The 16,925-nt window shown below is 37.9% G+C and overlaps 1 protein-coding gene across 1 annotated transcript in view; it reads left to right on the top strand.

Moving 5' to 3' along the window:
* Adk (adenosine kinase) overlaps nucleotides 1–16,925 on the top strand; it is a 266,620-nt gene that overhangs the window by 112,721 nt on the left and 136,974 nt on the right. The window lies entirely within an intron of this gene.

The raw sequence follows: 16,925 nt of genomic DNA, 5'->3' as shown, positions 1-16,925 counted from the left end.
TAAACATTTAAACCTTTGTCTATATTCATTCTTTGGGTGTTAAGTTGTGATTTTCTTTCTTTTAGAGCTTTAAAGTCCCTCTTCTCTGTTTCCTCAGCTCCTCTGTGCTCGTGGCTACAATATATATATATATATATATGATCTTCTAATAGGCCTAAATTATGTGCCTTGTAAAAATTGTCAGTCATCCATTAAGCCTGCTGCTAGCTTTTTTTGTTCTACTTGTCATATGTAGACCTTGCTTTTTCTGCTCTAATCATTGAATTTGGGCTTTTCTTCCTCACATTCCTAAGTTCCCTTCATGTCAAATCTGTGCTAAATATTTAACTTCAGAACTCCATACATTCTCATTTAAATGCTTTTTTTTTTTTTTTTTTTTTTTTTTTTTTTTTTTGGTAGCTTACATTCCTCTTTTTTTTTTTTTTTTTTTTTTCTCCCAGCTTTCTGAGAAAGAATACAAGCAGAAAGTCTCTTGAGACTTAGTTTATCTAATATTCCACTCATTCATTCATGTAATGCTTTACTTGTCTAGTATTTCCACTCATTCATAAAAAAAAAAAAGATCCAAACAAATCCATCCATTCTCCATTACAAAGATATAATTTTCATGACAATGACAGGAAAAAGACACCCTACTATGGCATATCAATCTGGTGGTAGTAGTGTCATAGTAGAGTTTTTTGTTTGTTTGTTTTAAGCCAGTTGTTTTCTGTATGAATGCCTGAAGGGCTATGGAAATACAGGTTATACCCAAGTTTGAGAAACAGTATCCTGTATCATTGTTAAAAACGCATTTGGCTACATTTCATCTTTTTATAAATGGCATCAAATCATATAGTTTAGCAATGTCTGCATGGTAATACCTAGGAAATGTTTTCTGGAAAATATATAAGTGGCCTACAAAACTTCAGTGATATGGCATGATCGAATATCGAGCTATGTGTATACTCTACTGTGACTTTCTGTGCTTCTGTTGGGGCTAATCCAGCCACAATCAACAATAAAGAAATTATTCGTGTCTAAGAACACCCTCTCTTTTTAACATTCTGGCAGCACCTAAGAGGAAAATGTCAGGGTCAAAATAAGTACATTTACTGACAGTCTTGCTCTTTCCTATGTTTTAGAAAATGGTATGAAATCAGGCTTTTACCAAAAATAAAAACACTGATCAGTCACAATGATCACTCACAATGATAAAACAATAGCTGTCAGCTTAGTTATTTCCCATTTATAAAGTGATACTTTCATAAGAAGGCAAACTTCAAAGAGCGAAAGCAATTATCCACAAAAATAGTTGCACTTTTACAAACATTTTTAAACCCAGATTTTAAACAGACAGGGAGCCACCTATTTTGTGTCTTAGTAAGTAAAACTTCTTAAGATCACCTCAATAAAATTATCATTCCACTGCTGGTGGAATGTTCTGTTCTCTGTTTGCATCTCTGTTTTTCTCAGACAGGGTCTTACAGGCTAGCTTCAGATTTCCCCCATCCTCCTGAGTATTTGTATTACAGGCATAAGTGACCATGCCAGCCTTATGTAGAACTTTGTGATTTTGCATTTTCTACTAAAATTTCAAATTAATCCATGCTATGTTGTGAATGAACCTATGACTTAACAGTTATTTCAGGCCATTTGTTGAAATATCCAGAATAGCTACATTCATTGAAGGAGAAAGGAGGTAAGGTGGTTGCTGAGGGCTTTGTTGTTATAGTTTCATTATGTTTTTGTCCTTATGTTTTTACTGTGCTAACCCATGCATTCTAGGCAAGTGCTTCACTGTTGAGCTCCACTCTCAGCCCTTTGGGGATAGCACTTTATGAATGGAGAAATGGGGTTTCTTTGTAAAATGGTAAAAACTGTGAATAATGACTAAATGTAAGTTTATGTTGTCTGAGTCACTTATACAACATTCACCTCCATTTCCCCAAGACCTCATTTCATTTAAAACTGAAATCAACATTAGAAAAGCTGAAGTGTAAGTTTTGGTGGTCCTCTAACCCAGTGTCATGCTTAAGACATGAAATGCCTTAATGAAAAAAAATAGAACAAAAACTAGGTTCATGAAGATTTAATAGGTCTTCTGTATAGTAGCTAGCAGACCAAAATTTAACTATTAAATACTAAAGTTTCTAACCTGTCAGGTTTTTTTTTGGGGGGGGGGTTGTCTAGGTCACATACCACTTTATTATGTGTTGGTTCTTTTTTATTTGCTTGTTTTGTTTGAGACAGGGTATTGCTATATAAGTCTGCCTGGCCTAGAAGCTGCTATTTAGACCAGGATTGTTTTGAATTTGCATCAGTTCTTCTCCTGCTGCCTCCTGGGTGCTAGAATTACAGACTTGAACTACCTTGCCCAAATATTATGTATTTAAAAGAAAACATTTTAAGGGGCTATACTGCAGCAAGTTTTACTTTTAAATAAAAATGAAACAAAGAAGAAGACACAGAGACAGCTTCATTGGTCAAGTCCTTATTGTCCAAGTATTGAGAACCTGAGTATAAGCCCCAGAACTCATATAAAATAGCTGAATGTGGTGACAACAAGCTCATTAGGCCTGCCCTGCCTGGGGAGGTAGAGACAGGTGGTTCCCTCGGGCTCTGTGGCTGGACAGCCAGTGCAGCCTGTTTAGCAAGCATAAAAGGTGTTTAATGCAGTAATTTGCTATAAAATAAGCCAGAGCTGGAACTAAAAGAAGTATAACACCGTGGCCACCAAAGGCAATAGGGAGGCGGTACTTAGAGGCACAGATTGGGCCTAGGGCTCTTCATCTGTGTTATATCTCTAGAACTGGCATCTCATCTTTTAAATCTAGTCCACATTGACACGGTTTGTGAATTCTAAGTTATTTTTCTTTTTTTAATTTACTATTTTTTTCTTATTTTACATATTGATCCCAGGCCCCTCTCCTTCCCTTCCATGTCCCCCAACCCCACCCCTCCCACCCCATCCCTCACCCACTCCACAAGGAAGGTGATGCCTTCCAGGAGGGATCATCAAAATCTGTCATTTGGGATAGGGTCTAGGCTCTCCCTCCTGAAGCTAATCCAAGAGAGTATCTATCCCTCCATGGGGAATGTGCTCCCAAAGTCCTTTCATGTACCAGAGATACATCCTGGTTCCACTGTCAGAGGTCCCTTACACTACTCAGGCCTTCTAACTGAGACCCACGTTCAGGGGGTCTGGGTCAGTCCAGTGCTGGTTTCCCAGCTATCAGTCTGGGGTCCATGAGCTCCTCCTTGTTCAGGTCAGTTGTCTGTGGGTTTGTGTAGCCTGGTCTTGACCCCTTTTCTTATCACTCCTCCCTCTCTGCAACTGGATTCCAGGAGTTCAGCTCAGTTTTTAGCTGTGGGTGTCTGCTTCTGTGTCCATCAGCTACTAGATGAGGGCTCTATGATGGTATATAAATTAGTCATTAATCTCATTATCAGGGAAGGGCATTTAAGGTAGCCTTTCCACTGTTGCTCAGACTGTTATTTGGGGTCATCCTCATAGGTCTCTGGACATTTCTCTAGAGTTAGTTTTCTCTTCAAACCTATAATGGCTCCATCTATTATGGTATCTCTCTCTCTCTTTTTTTTTTTTTTTCCCCCTGCTTTCATCTATTTGTCCCCTGACTCAATCTTCCTAGTCCCACATGTTCTCCTCTCCTCCCCTTCTCTTTCTCCTGACTACCTATCCACTCTCCCCCCCCCCCAACTCACTCCCACAATGCTCAGGAGATCTTGTCCCTTTCCTCTTCTGTGAGGGACCTTGTATGAATCTCTTAGGTGAACCCTAAATTTTTACCATGGTGTTGATTCTTTCATTTGAAAGTGTCTCGCACTTTAACCCAGGTCACTCCCAGGCTTTTAGTTTTCTTTCCCAGCTTCCTGCATGCAGTGATTACAAGAAGTGTCTAGTTCCTGATTTTTTCCCAAAAGAGAAAAGAAAAGAAAAATTGTTAGCACTTTCTACCACTTGACAGTTTTTCCTTACTCCACTGTGGAAACAAACATTCTGGGTAAGAAGTGAATCATGGTCCTGCCCTGTAGGTGAAAGCACTGGAAGAAGGGTCTGCTTTAAAGGTATTTTGTTTTTGCTTTTGCTTCTGTTTAAGTCTCATGTTGCCCAAGCTGCCCTCAGACTTGCTATGTTAAACTGAAGATAGCCTTGAACTTCTGATCCACCTGTTTCCTCTTCCCAAGTGCCTGAATTATAAATTTGCACCACCACATCAAGTTCAAAAGCTCTGTTTTTGATGAAGTTAAACATTGAATCAGATAGAAGACTGAAGGGGGAGTGTGCAGCAGCCTTACAAGCAAGTACAGGAGATGTCACTCAGTGGACAAAGGAGCCAATCTCTCGATAGCACCACAGATTGAAAAGTGAAGTGTTGTGCTCAATTATAAGGACCTATGTAGATTTAGTGTTAGCTTCAGAAAATGTAAAACTCTGTGTGTGTGTGTGTGTGTCTCTCTCTCTGTCTGTCTCTCTCTCTGTTTGTGTGTGTGTGTGCATATATATATATATACATATATATATATATATATAAAGAGAGAGAGAGAGAGACTTTAATAGTCCATTTTAAAGGTGTTTGTTTTCCTTTTATATGTGAGTATTTTTCCAGTGTGTATGTCTGTGCATCACATACATGCCAAGCCTGCAGAGGCGAGAAATAGGCTGCACATCCTTGGGAACTGAGTTACAGATGGCAGATGGTTGTTAGCTGCCAAGTGGGTGCTAGGAAGTGAACCCCCATGGTCCGTCTGCAAGGGCAACAAGGCCTCTTATCCCCTGAGCCATCTCTATAACCGTTAACTTTCTGCTTTCCATTTTCTGTGGTTGAGGGGAGGGAGTTTGAGACAGGATTTCTCTGTGTAGCTTTGGAGCCTATTCTGGCCTCGCCTCGAACTCACAAAGTTCTGCCTGTCTCTGCCTTCCGAGGGCTGGAATTAAAGTTGTGAGCCACCACCTCAGCTCAAATTTCAACTTTTCTTTACTACAAAGAAGAGGGTACACACTCTTACTTCCTTAGCCTAGTGAATTCCATGTTGAAATTTCTCTTCAACACAATTTTTATCTAAGTTGTTTTAAGCAAGAATAACTCGCTGTTATTGTGAATAAAATCTTATTGTGACTCAAGCACACTTGTTATTGTAAGTATTGTAGATTGCTACCTTTCTGCTGAACTAACAGGAAAGTGGGTTCAATGGGAATCATGAAGCCTGAAAATTTAAATATTTATTGAGCCCTTTCCAAAAAAGCATCTCTTTATAGTCAAATGGAAAATGAAGAATAGACTCTGTAGTGTAAATACAGCATAACCAACACATGAGAGTGTGTCAACAGGCATAGGCTTTGTTTTTAGGTTTCCTGAAAGCCCGTGTGATGATTCTAAGATTTCATCAGTTTGGACCTTTGGAGATTATATTGGAAAGTAGAAAAATACCTACTATCTGAATATCATTTATGCATTTTAGGGAAGTAAAGCTATTTATGTGGAGCATTTTAGTTAGTGGAGAAAGATTGCAGTGTATATGCAAGGCAGACTTGTGTAGTATCAGTGTTGCTGAAGTTGTGGGGTCATCCTAGCACAGGCAGGTGTTTTCATTGTACTTCACCTTCCAGATATCTACTGGCCATCTACTTCTCAGGGTCATCTCTTCACAGAATGCTCTCCAGAATGCCACCCTAATGTGGCATTTCTTTGTGCTGTTTCATACAGAGGAAATTACTTCTTTTTCTTAAATGCTCTGAACTGTAACCATGAATGTCGTTAGCTTTCTAAAATAAAAGATAGTTTACATTTATTTTCTTGGATTGCTCCATGATTGCATTGGTTTCAACATAGATTGTACTGCATTCCTCTGGGATGATATCATCATCTGGGAAAGGTTGGTGTGATTTCTTTAAAAAGTGGTACTTTCTTTTTTTTTTTTTAATTTAATTTTTTTATTTAATTGATTATTTTACATGTCGATCTCAGTTCCCTCTCCCTCTCTTCCTCCCTTCCTTTTACCCTCTCTACTCCCTCACATGCACCCTGACCACCCTCCCCACCCATCCCCCCACCCCAATTCCACATGTAGGGCAATGCCATCCAGGTGGGGTCATGTAGATCTGTCAGGTCATTTGAAGTAGGGACTAGGACTTCTCTCCTGTCTCTAGGTTAAGGCAGTATCCCTCCATGGGGGATGTGTTCGCAAGGTAAAAGGTGGTACTTTCTAAAGTCTCTGCAGCAGAAAGGAGAATATCAGGGTTTGATCAGATGAAAGGCTGGAAGAGTAGAGCAAGGCCTGTAAGCACACATATCCCACTCACATATACCGTGGGGAATTTTTCCTCTTTTTCAATTAATATGTCATTTTTTTTTCTAAAACTTGCATCAAATTGTTAAGATAGTACTCATTAAGTTGTTTGGGCCTACTTGCTGCAGAACAAAAGTACTAGGCATTTACTAGGATACCATGAGAAAATATCAAACAATAAAGTTTCTGTGAACTGAGGAAGTTTCAGATCCTATGAACTCGAAGGAATTGCCTAACTCTAAAATGAATATACTCTTCTTAATCATTTAAGAATACATCAGTCTTCAATTTTCATTGTTAACAAAATGGCACTTCAGTGACAGAGGAATTCATGTAATATCTCTTTAAAAACCCAGTTGCCCTGTGCTTTGTGCTACAGGAAACAAAACAGATGTGCCCTCGCCTGTAAGGCGGTAAGACAAATGTGAGTTCCTCGTGTGACAAAGTAAATAAGACCAACTCATATTGCCTATTTTGGAAGTTCAGACAGGAATGAGTAGATCTCTTTGGGGTGAATGAAAGTTGATTTTTCTTTTTTAAAAAAATACTGACCCAGCAGTGATAGTACAATTATAAAAGGTCAAGGTCATGGACATTTCAGATAAAACAATGTAACAACCCTGAAGATTTATTTTGGGAGAGAAAAATCATTTTGTATGATTAAAGTCCAGACATATGTTGTGGAAACATGGAGGTTACAGCTGGTTTACTGTGTAAGTTGGAGTGCTGTTGTGGAGGTTTTGAGTGCTGTGTGTGAGGCATTTGGATTTAATTTACTAGGAAAAGAAGAATGATTAGGGTGATTAATCTGTCAGCAAGACACGGGATGATTAAATCAAGGAGAGAGAAGAGGCATGGAGAGGTTTTAGAAAGGCAATGATGGATTTTGTTTTATGTATTTATATTTCAAAGGATCTAAGTTAAAGAGCACATTTTTGTTTAGCATTTTAAATAAAGGCTGTAAAAAGAACTTGTTATTCCTAAGGGAGGGGCACTTTTTAATACTTGGTATTTCTGTGGTAATATAGTAATGCAATGTAAATATGCTTAAATTCATCCTCCGATGTCCTGGACTGTGTCACATTCGGATTTAAGTCTAACAGCCTTGGAGTTTTATTATTGCAACCTAAACATGAGAACAAGAAATGTCTTGAGATGCCGAAAGCCCCACAATTAGTAAAGACACAGGTTAGCAAAACTTAAAACAAGTATACTAGGAGGTCTGGAGATGGCTTGTACCCACAAGTTCAAGACCAGTGAATGAGAAGAAAGGAAAAGAGGGAGAGGTGTCCTCTGTTTAAATCACAGGGAATTGAGTTATCGATCATCTCTTTAGGTCTCATGAAGGTGTAGTCACTTGACCTGGTTACAGCTCCATTTATGTTATTTTTTATACAGTTCCTGATCACTAATACTAACTTCAAGACCGTAGACATTTAATGTGTTGATAGGTAGCTTTCATTTGTATGTATTCCTGAAAATTGAATGCTGTCAATTTCTATATAAAAATTTTAAAGAGTATTTGTATGTTTGTGTGCACATGAGTGTAGCTGCCTGCAGAGAAAGGTCAGTAGCTCAATCCTCTGGAATTGATGTTACAGGTGGTTGTAAGCTGCCTAGTGTTGTCTGGGAACTGAACTCATGTACACTGAAAGAGCAGTACACACTCTTAAATGCTGAGCCATCTCCCTAGTCTCTGTTGCCTTGATGTGTGTATGTGAGTGTGTTTACATTATATGTATAAAGTGTGTTTTCTTATATGTATAAAGTGTGTTTCAGTTTGCTGTATATTCTCCTTTTATTTTTCCCCTCAAACAGACATCAAGGATACCCCATTTCTAGAATATCTCATACTCTCTTACTTTCTGAAAAATTAAGGTAAATACTCATAATATGTTACCCTCCTGAGATCCATATTTTTTTGACAATACCTTTCTGCCTCTTGCTTTGTGTCTTTGTTTGGGTTGGTTGGTTGTCCATGTGTTTGTATTTGAAGAACTTACATGTGATAAAAAGGAAACTGGCTTATTCATTCATGGTAAACATGGTATACTTTAAGTTGCTGATATTTTAATCCTTGAAAAGATTTAGATATATGAGGAATAGGTGATGGCATTCGTGCTTTCTACAGGCTGCACAGGCAGAAAAGTGGGGGAAATACTCTCTTCTGTTCCTTTGACACATCACATTCAGTCCATGGTGGCAAATTTCACAGCATTCACTGCAGTTTTTGTAGTCATTGTGTTGCTGTCATTCATATGAAATATTGCATATCATATTTGTAAATGATTTTTATGTTACCTTAATGGAAGCCAATATTGTCCTTACAGGGGCAATGAACTATATATGGTTTGTCATCATTTGTATTTGATCACTCCCACTCCTACGAGAAGATGTATTTTACATTCTCTAGGAGATTTACAAAATATGTAGGACCTACTAAGAGAAAGAAAATGTGTCATCAGGATGTTGTATTTGTTATTTCTGACTTCTAATTTATTCATTCTCACAACTGTGTTCTCCAACTGATGTTACTATGGCACCTTAGTTACAGCACTGAAAATAGGCTAATTGTATTCGTTAAAGCAAACAACAGTGATGCATCTTGAGACAGGCATCTGGCATCGGAGTTCTTCCCTCCATAGTGCTAGTCTAGGCTTCCTGTGACTCTGTTGTTCTTTTTACATTTCTTTTTTAAGCATACTTTTTGTTGTTGTTCCCTTCTGTTTCTATAAATATTGGCATATATTTACTAAAGTCGCTAACCACACATTTAGCTTTTTTTCTTTTTTGAGCCTTAAGCAAGAAGAAATGTAGAGTTACCCACATACATTTATTTGCTCTTAACTCTTGTTTATTGAATTAATATTCTCAGTATTTACATATATCTTTTGATTATGTATTTGCTTCACTAGAAGAAAATAATTTCATTTTAATATTTTTATTTTCAAATGTGATTATCACCAATTTGTAAAAAAAATTATTAGCAATTTACATTTTACTGTTTCTACTCTTCATGCATTCCCTTCTCATCATTTCTTTATATAATATAGTTTCTAATACACTAACAGTATGTATGCTACTTTTATCTTATACCTTATTGAACAAGTATACACCATCGTAAGTTTTCCTTTACTACTTAGTTTCCATCTTTTGTAATGTCTTCAAACTATTCCCTACAACAGCACTCTCTCTGGAGATATTATAAACTACAAATATAATTTAAATATAATGGCAACATTTAAAAATATTTAAAAGGCAGGCTAACAATATATTTTATTTTAATATCAAATCATCTAGTTAAAAATGGTTTGTTTCTTGGGGGTTTGTCTTGGTTTTGCTTTTGTTTGTTTGTTTGTTTTGTTGGTTGGTTGGTTTTGGTTTTTTTGAGACAGGGTTTCTCTATGTAACAGCCCTGGATATCCTGGGACTTCCTCTGTAGACCAGGTTGGTGAGCTGTTGGTTTGTTTTGGTTTGGTTTAGTTTGTTTGTTTGTTTGTTTTGTATTTTTGTTTGTTTGGTTTGACTACTCATGGACCAGCAAGCAGAGAATACAGACCAGAACATAGTAGGTTTACCTTTCAAATGCCTGTCCCTAATCTGCCATTTAGGCCCTGTGTCTGAAAAGTAACACTGCCAGCAGGAAGTGACATGTGAGCCTATGGGGAGACCTCCCAAAATGGCACCAGTGCAATAAGTGTGTTCAAACATACGAGCCTATGGGGAAGGTTTTAGATCCAACCCATTAGTAAATTGTCAGAAGAATTATTGAGTCAGAGTATTTCTTGTGTATATTCACAGATTATCCTATGACTGTCAGTTACTCTCTTCCACAATACTGATATATGTTTGCTGGGACTACTGCTCAGTGATAGAACACTGGCCTACATGTATTAGGCTCGAGTTTAACTTCAGCTCTTCATTTTATCATCTTGAACATTGAGTATTGTTTCTTTAATTGTTAGAGAAGAGCCTGTGTTTGTATGTGACTTTACTATGAATTTCCTAAGACTGGTCTGGAAGTAACTATGTAGCCTAGGGTAGCTTCAGACTCACAATAATGCTTCAAGCCCAGCTATTTTTCAGGTTCTATACAAAGTTGATGAACTCTTTGTCACCTTTCCCAGTCTTCTGTTTGTTACCTCTCCTCCTAGGATTATAATGAAATGAGTGAGGATTTTAATATCTCTAAAGCAAATGGTTTACTTAGTTCTGGATTTGGAAATACTTTCATACTTCAGAAGTATAGTGTTTTCTTATATAGAGAAAGAGTTTTGTTGTTCAAAACAGGGTTTCTCTGTGTAGCAGCTCTGGCTATCTAGGCATTTGCTTTGTAGACCAGGCTGGCCCTGAACTCACTGAGATCTACCTATTTCTGCCTCCTGAGTCTTGGGATTAAAGGTGTGTACCACCACACCCAACCCAGCAAAAGCTTTTGTTTTTGTTTTTTGGGGGGTTTGGGGGTATCAGATTTTCTATATATTTTTAAAACTTTTAATCAGCCTAGCACTCATATAGCTGTGTAATTGTTGGCAATGGGGGTAGGAAGACCCTAAATTACAAGTTCTTGTTATTCAAATTCAGTGTTTCTGAGCTGTTCCTGTGTGAACTTGGAAAGGGTGCTGACATCTGCTCCCTCCACATTGTATGCCTCTCACTATGCTTTCTACCCTGTTTTGGTCCCTAATAAGGGTATTTTATATTAACACAGGCAAAGGCCTCCTTTCTACCCTTGATTGTCTTAGTATACCCACCATTTAGTTACAGTCATAGTCACTCCATATACTTCTATGCTTCATTTCTGAACAATCTCATTTAGCCCAGGCTGGCCTTGACGTTTCTATGAAGCAAATACTGGATTTCTGCACCTGAACCTCCTGCTTCAGCCTCTTGAGTGTTGGGGTTGCAGTACTGTTTTGTTTTGAATCAGTAAAAACTAATACATAGGTGTCTGTGTGTACACACACAGACACATTTCACATCTCAAATAAGTGTTATGGATATAAGTAAAAGCTTACATTCTTAGGTAAAGTCATTTAATAAGACCCTCAAATAATGACTCTGAATTAAAGTAAACACTAGTAAAGAAAAAATTGTTTTCCTTTCTCTTCATATATTTCTAATTTTACTATATTTAAAAATAACCTGACAAATGCCTTAGAGTGGTTAAGATTTCTAGGCCCTAAGTCGAGCTTTGTTAAAATGGTCTTTGGTTTTACCTAGTCTTATACACCTATCTTCCCAGTTTTGGTTTTGTTTTCCATTGTAATGAATAAAGATACCCCCTTTTGTTTTCAGTCCTGATTTATTGTTTTCAACCTATAAAAGAATATACTGTGTTTGGAGTTGTTTGCAGGGAGAGACATGTAGAGCTAACTGTGTAAACAGACATCCCTAACTGCAGAATCCCAAGATTTTCCTGGGTATATAGAGTGTTTTTCTAAAGCATAGACATACAGACTTTCAGCTTATTTTTATTACAAACCTGATGTGAACAAAACAATTCTTTTTGTAGCAGTACTGTTTTTATTCTGGGTCATGCTGTAGGCTGGAACACACGCCTTAGCAAAGGTTATAAATCTGGGAAGAAAAGTTATGGTTGGCATTCATTTTAACAGTCTTTCCAATCTAACAGAGCACAAATCCCAACTTGTTTAAATTCTGAATATTTACTTTACAAGGTAAGAGAATATTTTCAAATAGAATTAAATTATACATTTAGAAGCTATTTTTTTTTTTGCTTTTTCTTTATAAAATAATCAAAAATCAAATAGGTATACTATCCACATTACAATACTATTATGTTTTAAAGTAAAATACATACAACATACATGGATTTGGAATCACGCCAAATTTAGACTCTAGAGACACACTGTTCTGTGACTTAAATTACAATCATATGTATTTGAGTAGAGATCAAATTTTTAGTCTGAAGTTGGTGAGAAGCCTAATTATTTGACCAGGTTACTATTTATATAGACCATCCTGTGGCTGTCTGTGGTTAATCCACAGCTGGCAGAACACTAGCTCTGGGAGGTTTCTATTTCATGCTGTAACAGTTTGGAGAAAAGTAAGAGGGGGAAGCTTTAAACTCTCCTCATTAAATAAAAGACTAAAACAGCAAGTCCACACACGCTGCCTCAGAGACAGATGCTGTAGAAAGTTTTCTATTTAATTCTCTTAGTGACAGAAATAGCAAAGAATGCAGCTCTGATGCTCATGGTTTTAAAGTGGCATGTGTCTAAAGAAAAAAGGTTTACATTGTTTTTTAAATGGTGTTTAAAACATTACCTTTTAGAATAATTGAAGAATTAGTGGCGTGGAGTTTCTATTCTTTTTTGGCTATGAGCCTAACCTTTGATAATTTTGTTTTGATTTGATTTTTTGAGACAGTGTTTCTGTATGTAGTCCTGGCTCTCCTGAAACTCAATCTGGAGACATGGCTAACACAGAGACCCTCCTGCCTCTGCCTGAGTGCTGGGATTAAAGGTGTGCACCACCGCTGCTGCCCAACTTGGCATAGAGTTTCTAAATGAGAAGACATTCTGCTATTATATGAAGAAACATCATTTGTGATAAATTAGATTGCAAGGGTCATGGCTGACACTCAAATGACATAAGAGAAGAGCACAGTGAATCTGTTTGACATTCAGAGCATTCAGAGGTGAAGTCTCACGACTTAGGGAAAACTATTTTATATAAAATTCTGAAGAAATAATTTTTAAAAGAATCAAGACTGGGCAAAGGGGATATAGTGTAATATCTAATGGTAATAAATGACACATGGGGTAATAGCATCCAGTAGGACTAGTCTTTTCAGATACTTCTTGTTCTCCAGGAATGGTACAGGCCTCTGGACTAAGAGTCCTGTGGCCCACTTTTATGTGAAATGGGAACTCTCACACACAAGTATCTGCTGCAGTTTTCTCCTGCTTCCAAGGTACCTTGTCTTGGTGTACTGTGTTCTGAGCTTCAACACAATTACAACCTAAAAGTCTCTCTCAATTTTCAGAATGTGTAAGGGCAGTAAAACCTCTTCAAAGACAGATCTTTATATGAGTGACCAATACCACAAAGTTTATTCTTTTAGAATTTTATGTTCAACTTGAAAGTAATTGGATAAAAGTTCTCTCCCTCCCTCTCACTCTCTCTCTCTTTCTCTCAACTTCTCTATATTCATATAATGTGATTAGGCCTTCAATCACAAATCAATACTTTGTAACATTTTGCAACTTTGATTTGTTTGTTGAGATAAATAGGGTCTTATTTATGTTGCCTAGGCTAGCTTTGAACCCTGCAATCTTCCAGTCTCAACCTACCAAGTGCTGGAAATACAGGTGTGCAAGATCATGTGTGGCCATCTTCACGACCTTTTAAAGATACTTCTTGCATATTGCTATTATTTCTCCTTCTTTCTGCCTAATTTAAAAGGACTCCCCTTCATCTTTTTTGTTGTTGTTGCTCTAATTATCCTTTCTTAGTTCTTCCTTCTGCTTCTTCACTTGATTGTTTTCTTTGAAAAGCAGAAGTGCTGGGTGGTGGTGCCACACGCCTTTAGTCTCAGTCAGCACTCTGGAGGCAGAGGCAGATGCATCTCTGAGTTTGAGCCAAACCTGGTCTACAGGATATCCAGGGCTACACAGAGGAATCCTGTCTCAAAAAACCAAAGGAAGGAAGGACAGAAGGATGTACAGAAGGACGAAAGACAGAAATGTTCAAAATACAACTATCCTTTAAATGTATCCTGAAGCTAGATATAGTGCCTTGTGCCTGTTATCCAGCCATTGAGAGAAGGAAACTACAGGATCCAGAGTTCAAGGCCAGCCTGAGCTGTATGGCAGACCTTGTCTCAAACAGACCTCCAAAAAGAACTATAACCTCTCATATCCACTTCCATCAGAAGAACATCTTTCTCCTCTGCTCCTGGGGGTATCTATTAGGAATCATTTTAATCCAGGCTCATCACATGTAAGCTATATAACCTGAAAGATATGTATCTGTGTTGATTTCAGAATTATTTATAAAATGAGAGCAATAAATAGTGTGTACTCCATAGGTTTCATAATAATTGCTGATTTGTAAGATTTTAGTTCAGTGTCTGGCACACCATAACTAATCAGTGAATTTCAGATGATTTTATCAGCATAACTCATGGCTTGATTTGTGTTCCTTAGGCTTGGTCTCCCCATCCCTTCAAGGACTCTGTAATTTACTCTAGTGCCTCCATCTCTGCCTCCCGTAACCTTGAAAACATAAGCACCTTTTTGAAATCCCCAGTCATATTTCAGTGTCATTTTCTCCTTGATAGACTTCCTTTGTTCTATCCTTTTCTGTCTCTGTCATCTGTCCTTTTATTGGTCCATATTCCCTTCCTTGGTAATTAGAGCCACAACCTTCTTCTAACACATTTCTCATGAGATGAACTTTTTTATAGAGATTTTGGGTAGATGGCCACAACTAAATAGTCTATTTACAGTGTGACCCTGATCTTATTATGTAGTTTTCCATTTAATAATAAGACCAAAAATTTTAAATTGTTTAGTCATCATCTTTGAATTCTACTCTTTGCCTTTTACATCTAAAACAGTCTATATAAGCCCCATGCTGAGCCCCGTGCACCTTCCTTTTGCAGAGCCAAATGCAGGGTGTTATTGGTTTTTAGTAAATTGTTGCTATCAATTTGGTTTTCTTGCCTTTTTTCTCTAACCATATTCATTTCTTATGATGAAAACTCATTGCATACCTCCATCTTCACTCCACTCCTAAACACATCCTGCCAGCCACTCGAGGCCTTTCTACCAACTCACTGGTGTTTGTGCGTTAGGTTGTTCTCTTTACTACCTTCCTTACCATTTTCCTTCAAATTTGCCCATAGCTTTGCCTATGTTTCTATCTAGAAGGCATTAATATAAGCTAATTTTTGTCATAAAAAATATAAATAGAACTATCATAAAATATAGCTTTCATGGCATGAAACTAATTAAAATTATTTTCATCTGTAGTCTTGAATTATTTTCTTATTTGAAAATTCTAACTAAAAATTAGTTTTTAAAATGCAGACATTATCTGGGCAGTGGTGGTGGATGCCTTTAATCCCAGCACTCATGAGGCAGAGGCAGGTGGATCTCTGTGAGTAGCACACACCTTCAGCCCCTTCAGACCCAACACTCAAAACACAGGCAGGTGGGCACATAGGAAGGCAGATCCCTGAGTTTGAGGCCAGCCTAGTCTACAAAGTTCCAGACAGCTAGGGCTGTTTATACAGAGAAACCCTGTCTTGGAAAAAAAAAAAAATCCAAATAGTGCAACACCTGCTTATAATCTCTAGACTCTTAGAAATCTCCAGGCCAGCCTTAGTTAACAAAGGGAATGCTTTCTCAAGGCTATAAAATGAAATGAAATAAATTCAGTTCCGATATTTTTAAAACAATAAGTCAGATATGATATATATATATATACATTTATGTGTGTATACATATATATAATTTTTTCTTATATTACATGTCGATCTCAGTTCCTTTTCCTCCCTTCTATGCCCCCAACCTTCCCCTCCAATCCCATTCTCCCCCCCCACCCCACCCCACCCCACAGGGAGGGTGATGCCTTCCTGGAGGGATCATCAAAATCTGTTAAGTCATTTGGAGTAGGGACTAGGACCTCCCTCCTGCCTCTAGGCTAAGGGAGTATCCCTCCATGGGAAATGTGTTCCCAAAGTCCTTTCATGCTCCAGGAATACATCCTGGTTTTACTCTCAGAGGTCCCTTAGTCTGCCCAGGCCTTCTAACTGAGACCCATGTTCAGGGGGTCTGAGTCTGTCCTATGCTGGTTTCCCAGCTATCAGTCTGGGGGTCCATGAGCTCCCCCTTGTTCAGGTCAGGGTTTGTGTAGCCTGGTCTTGACCCCTTTTCTTAACATGCCTCCATGTCTACAACTGGATTCCAGGAGTTCTGCTCAGTGTTTAGCTGTGGGTATCTTCTTCTGTTTCCAACATCTACTATATTTAGGTTCTAGGATGGCATGTAAGTTAATTATCAATCTCTTTATCAGGGAAGGCCATTTAAGGTAGCCTCTCCACCATTGCTCAGATTGTTAGTTGGGGTCATCCTTGTAGGGCTCTGGACATTTCTCTAGTGTCAGTTTTCTCTTCAAACCTATAATGGCTCCCTCTATTATGGTATCTCTCTCTCTCTCTCTCTCTCTCTTGCTCTTGTCTATTTGTCCCCCACTCAATCTTCCTACTCCCTCTTGTTCTTCTCTCTTCCCCTTCTCTTTCTCCTAACTCCCTCTCCACTCACTGCCCCCCCCCCCACTCCCAATATGCTCAGGAGATCTTCCTCCTTTCCCCTTCTGTGAGGGACCTTGTATGAATCTCTTAGAATCCTCCCTGTATCCTAGTTTCTGTGGTGGTGTGAATTATAGGCTGGTGATCCTTTATTCTATGTCTAAAATTCATATATGAGTGAGTACATACCATGTTCCTCTTTTTTTTTCTTTTTCTTTTTTTTTTTTTTTTTTTTTTTTTTTTTTTTTTTTTTTTTTTGACTGGGTTGCCTCACTGCAGATGGCTTCTTCAAGTTCCTTCCATTTGCCTGCGAATTTCAAGATTCCATTTTTTTTTTTCTGCTGAGTAGTAT

This window comes from Phodopus roborovskii, unplaced genomic scaffold (genome assembly GCF_943737965.1).
Source record: "Phodopus roborovskii unplaced genomic scaffold, PHOROB, whole genome shotgun sequence".
NCBI classification, from domain to species: domain Eukaryota; kingdom Metazoa; phylum Chordata; class Mammalia; order Rodentia; family Cricetidae; genus Phodopus; species Phodopus roborovskii.
Note: the sequence above shows the minus strand (reverse complement) of the source record. Positions and strands in the feature narration are given on the sequence as shown.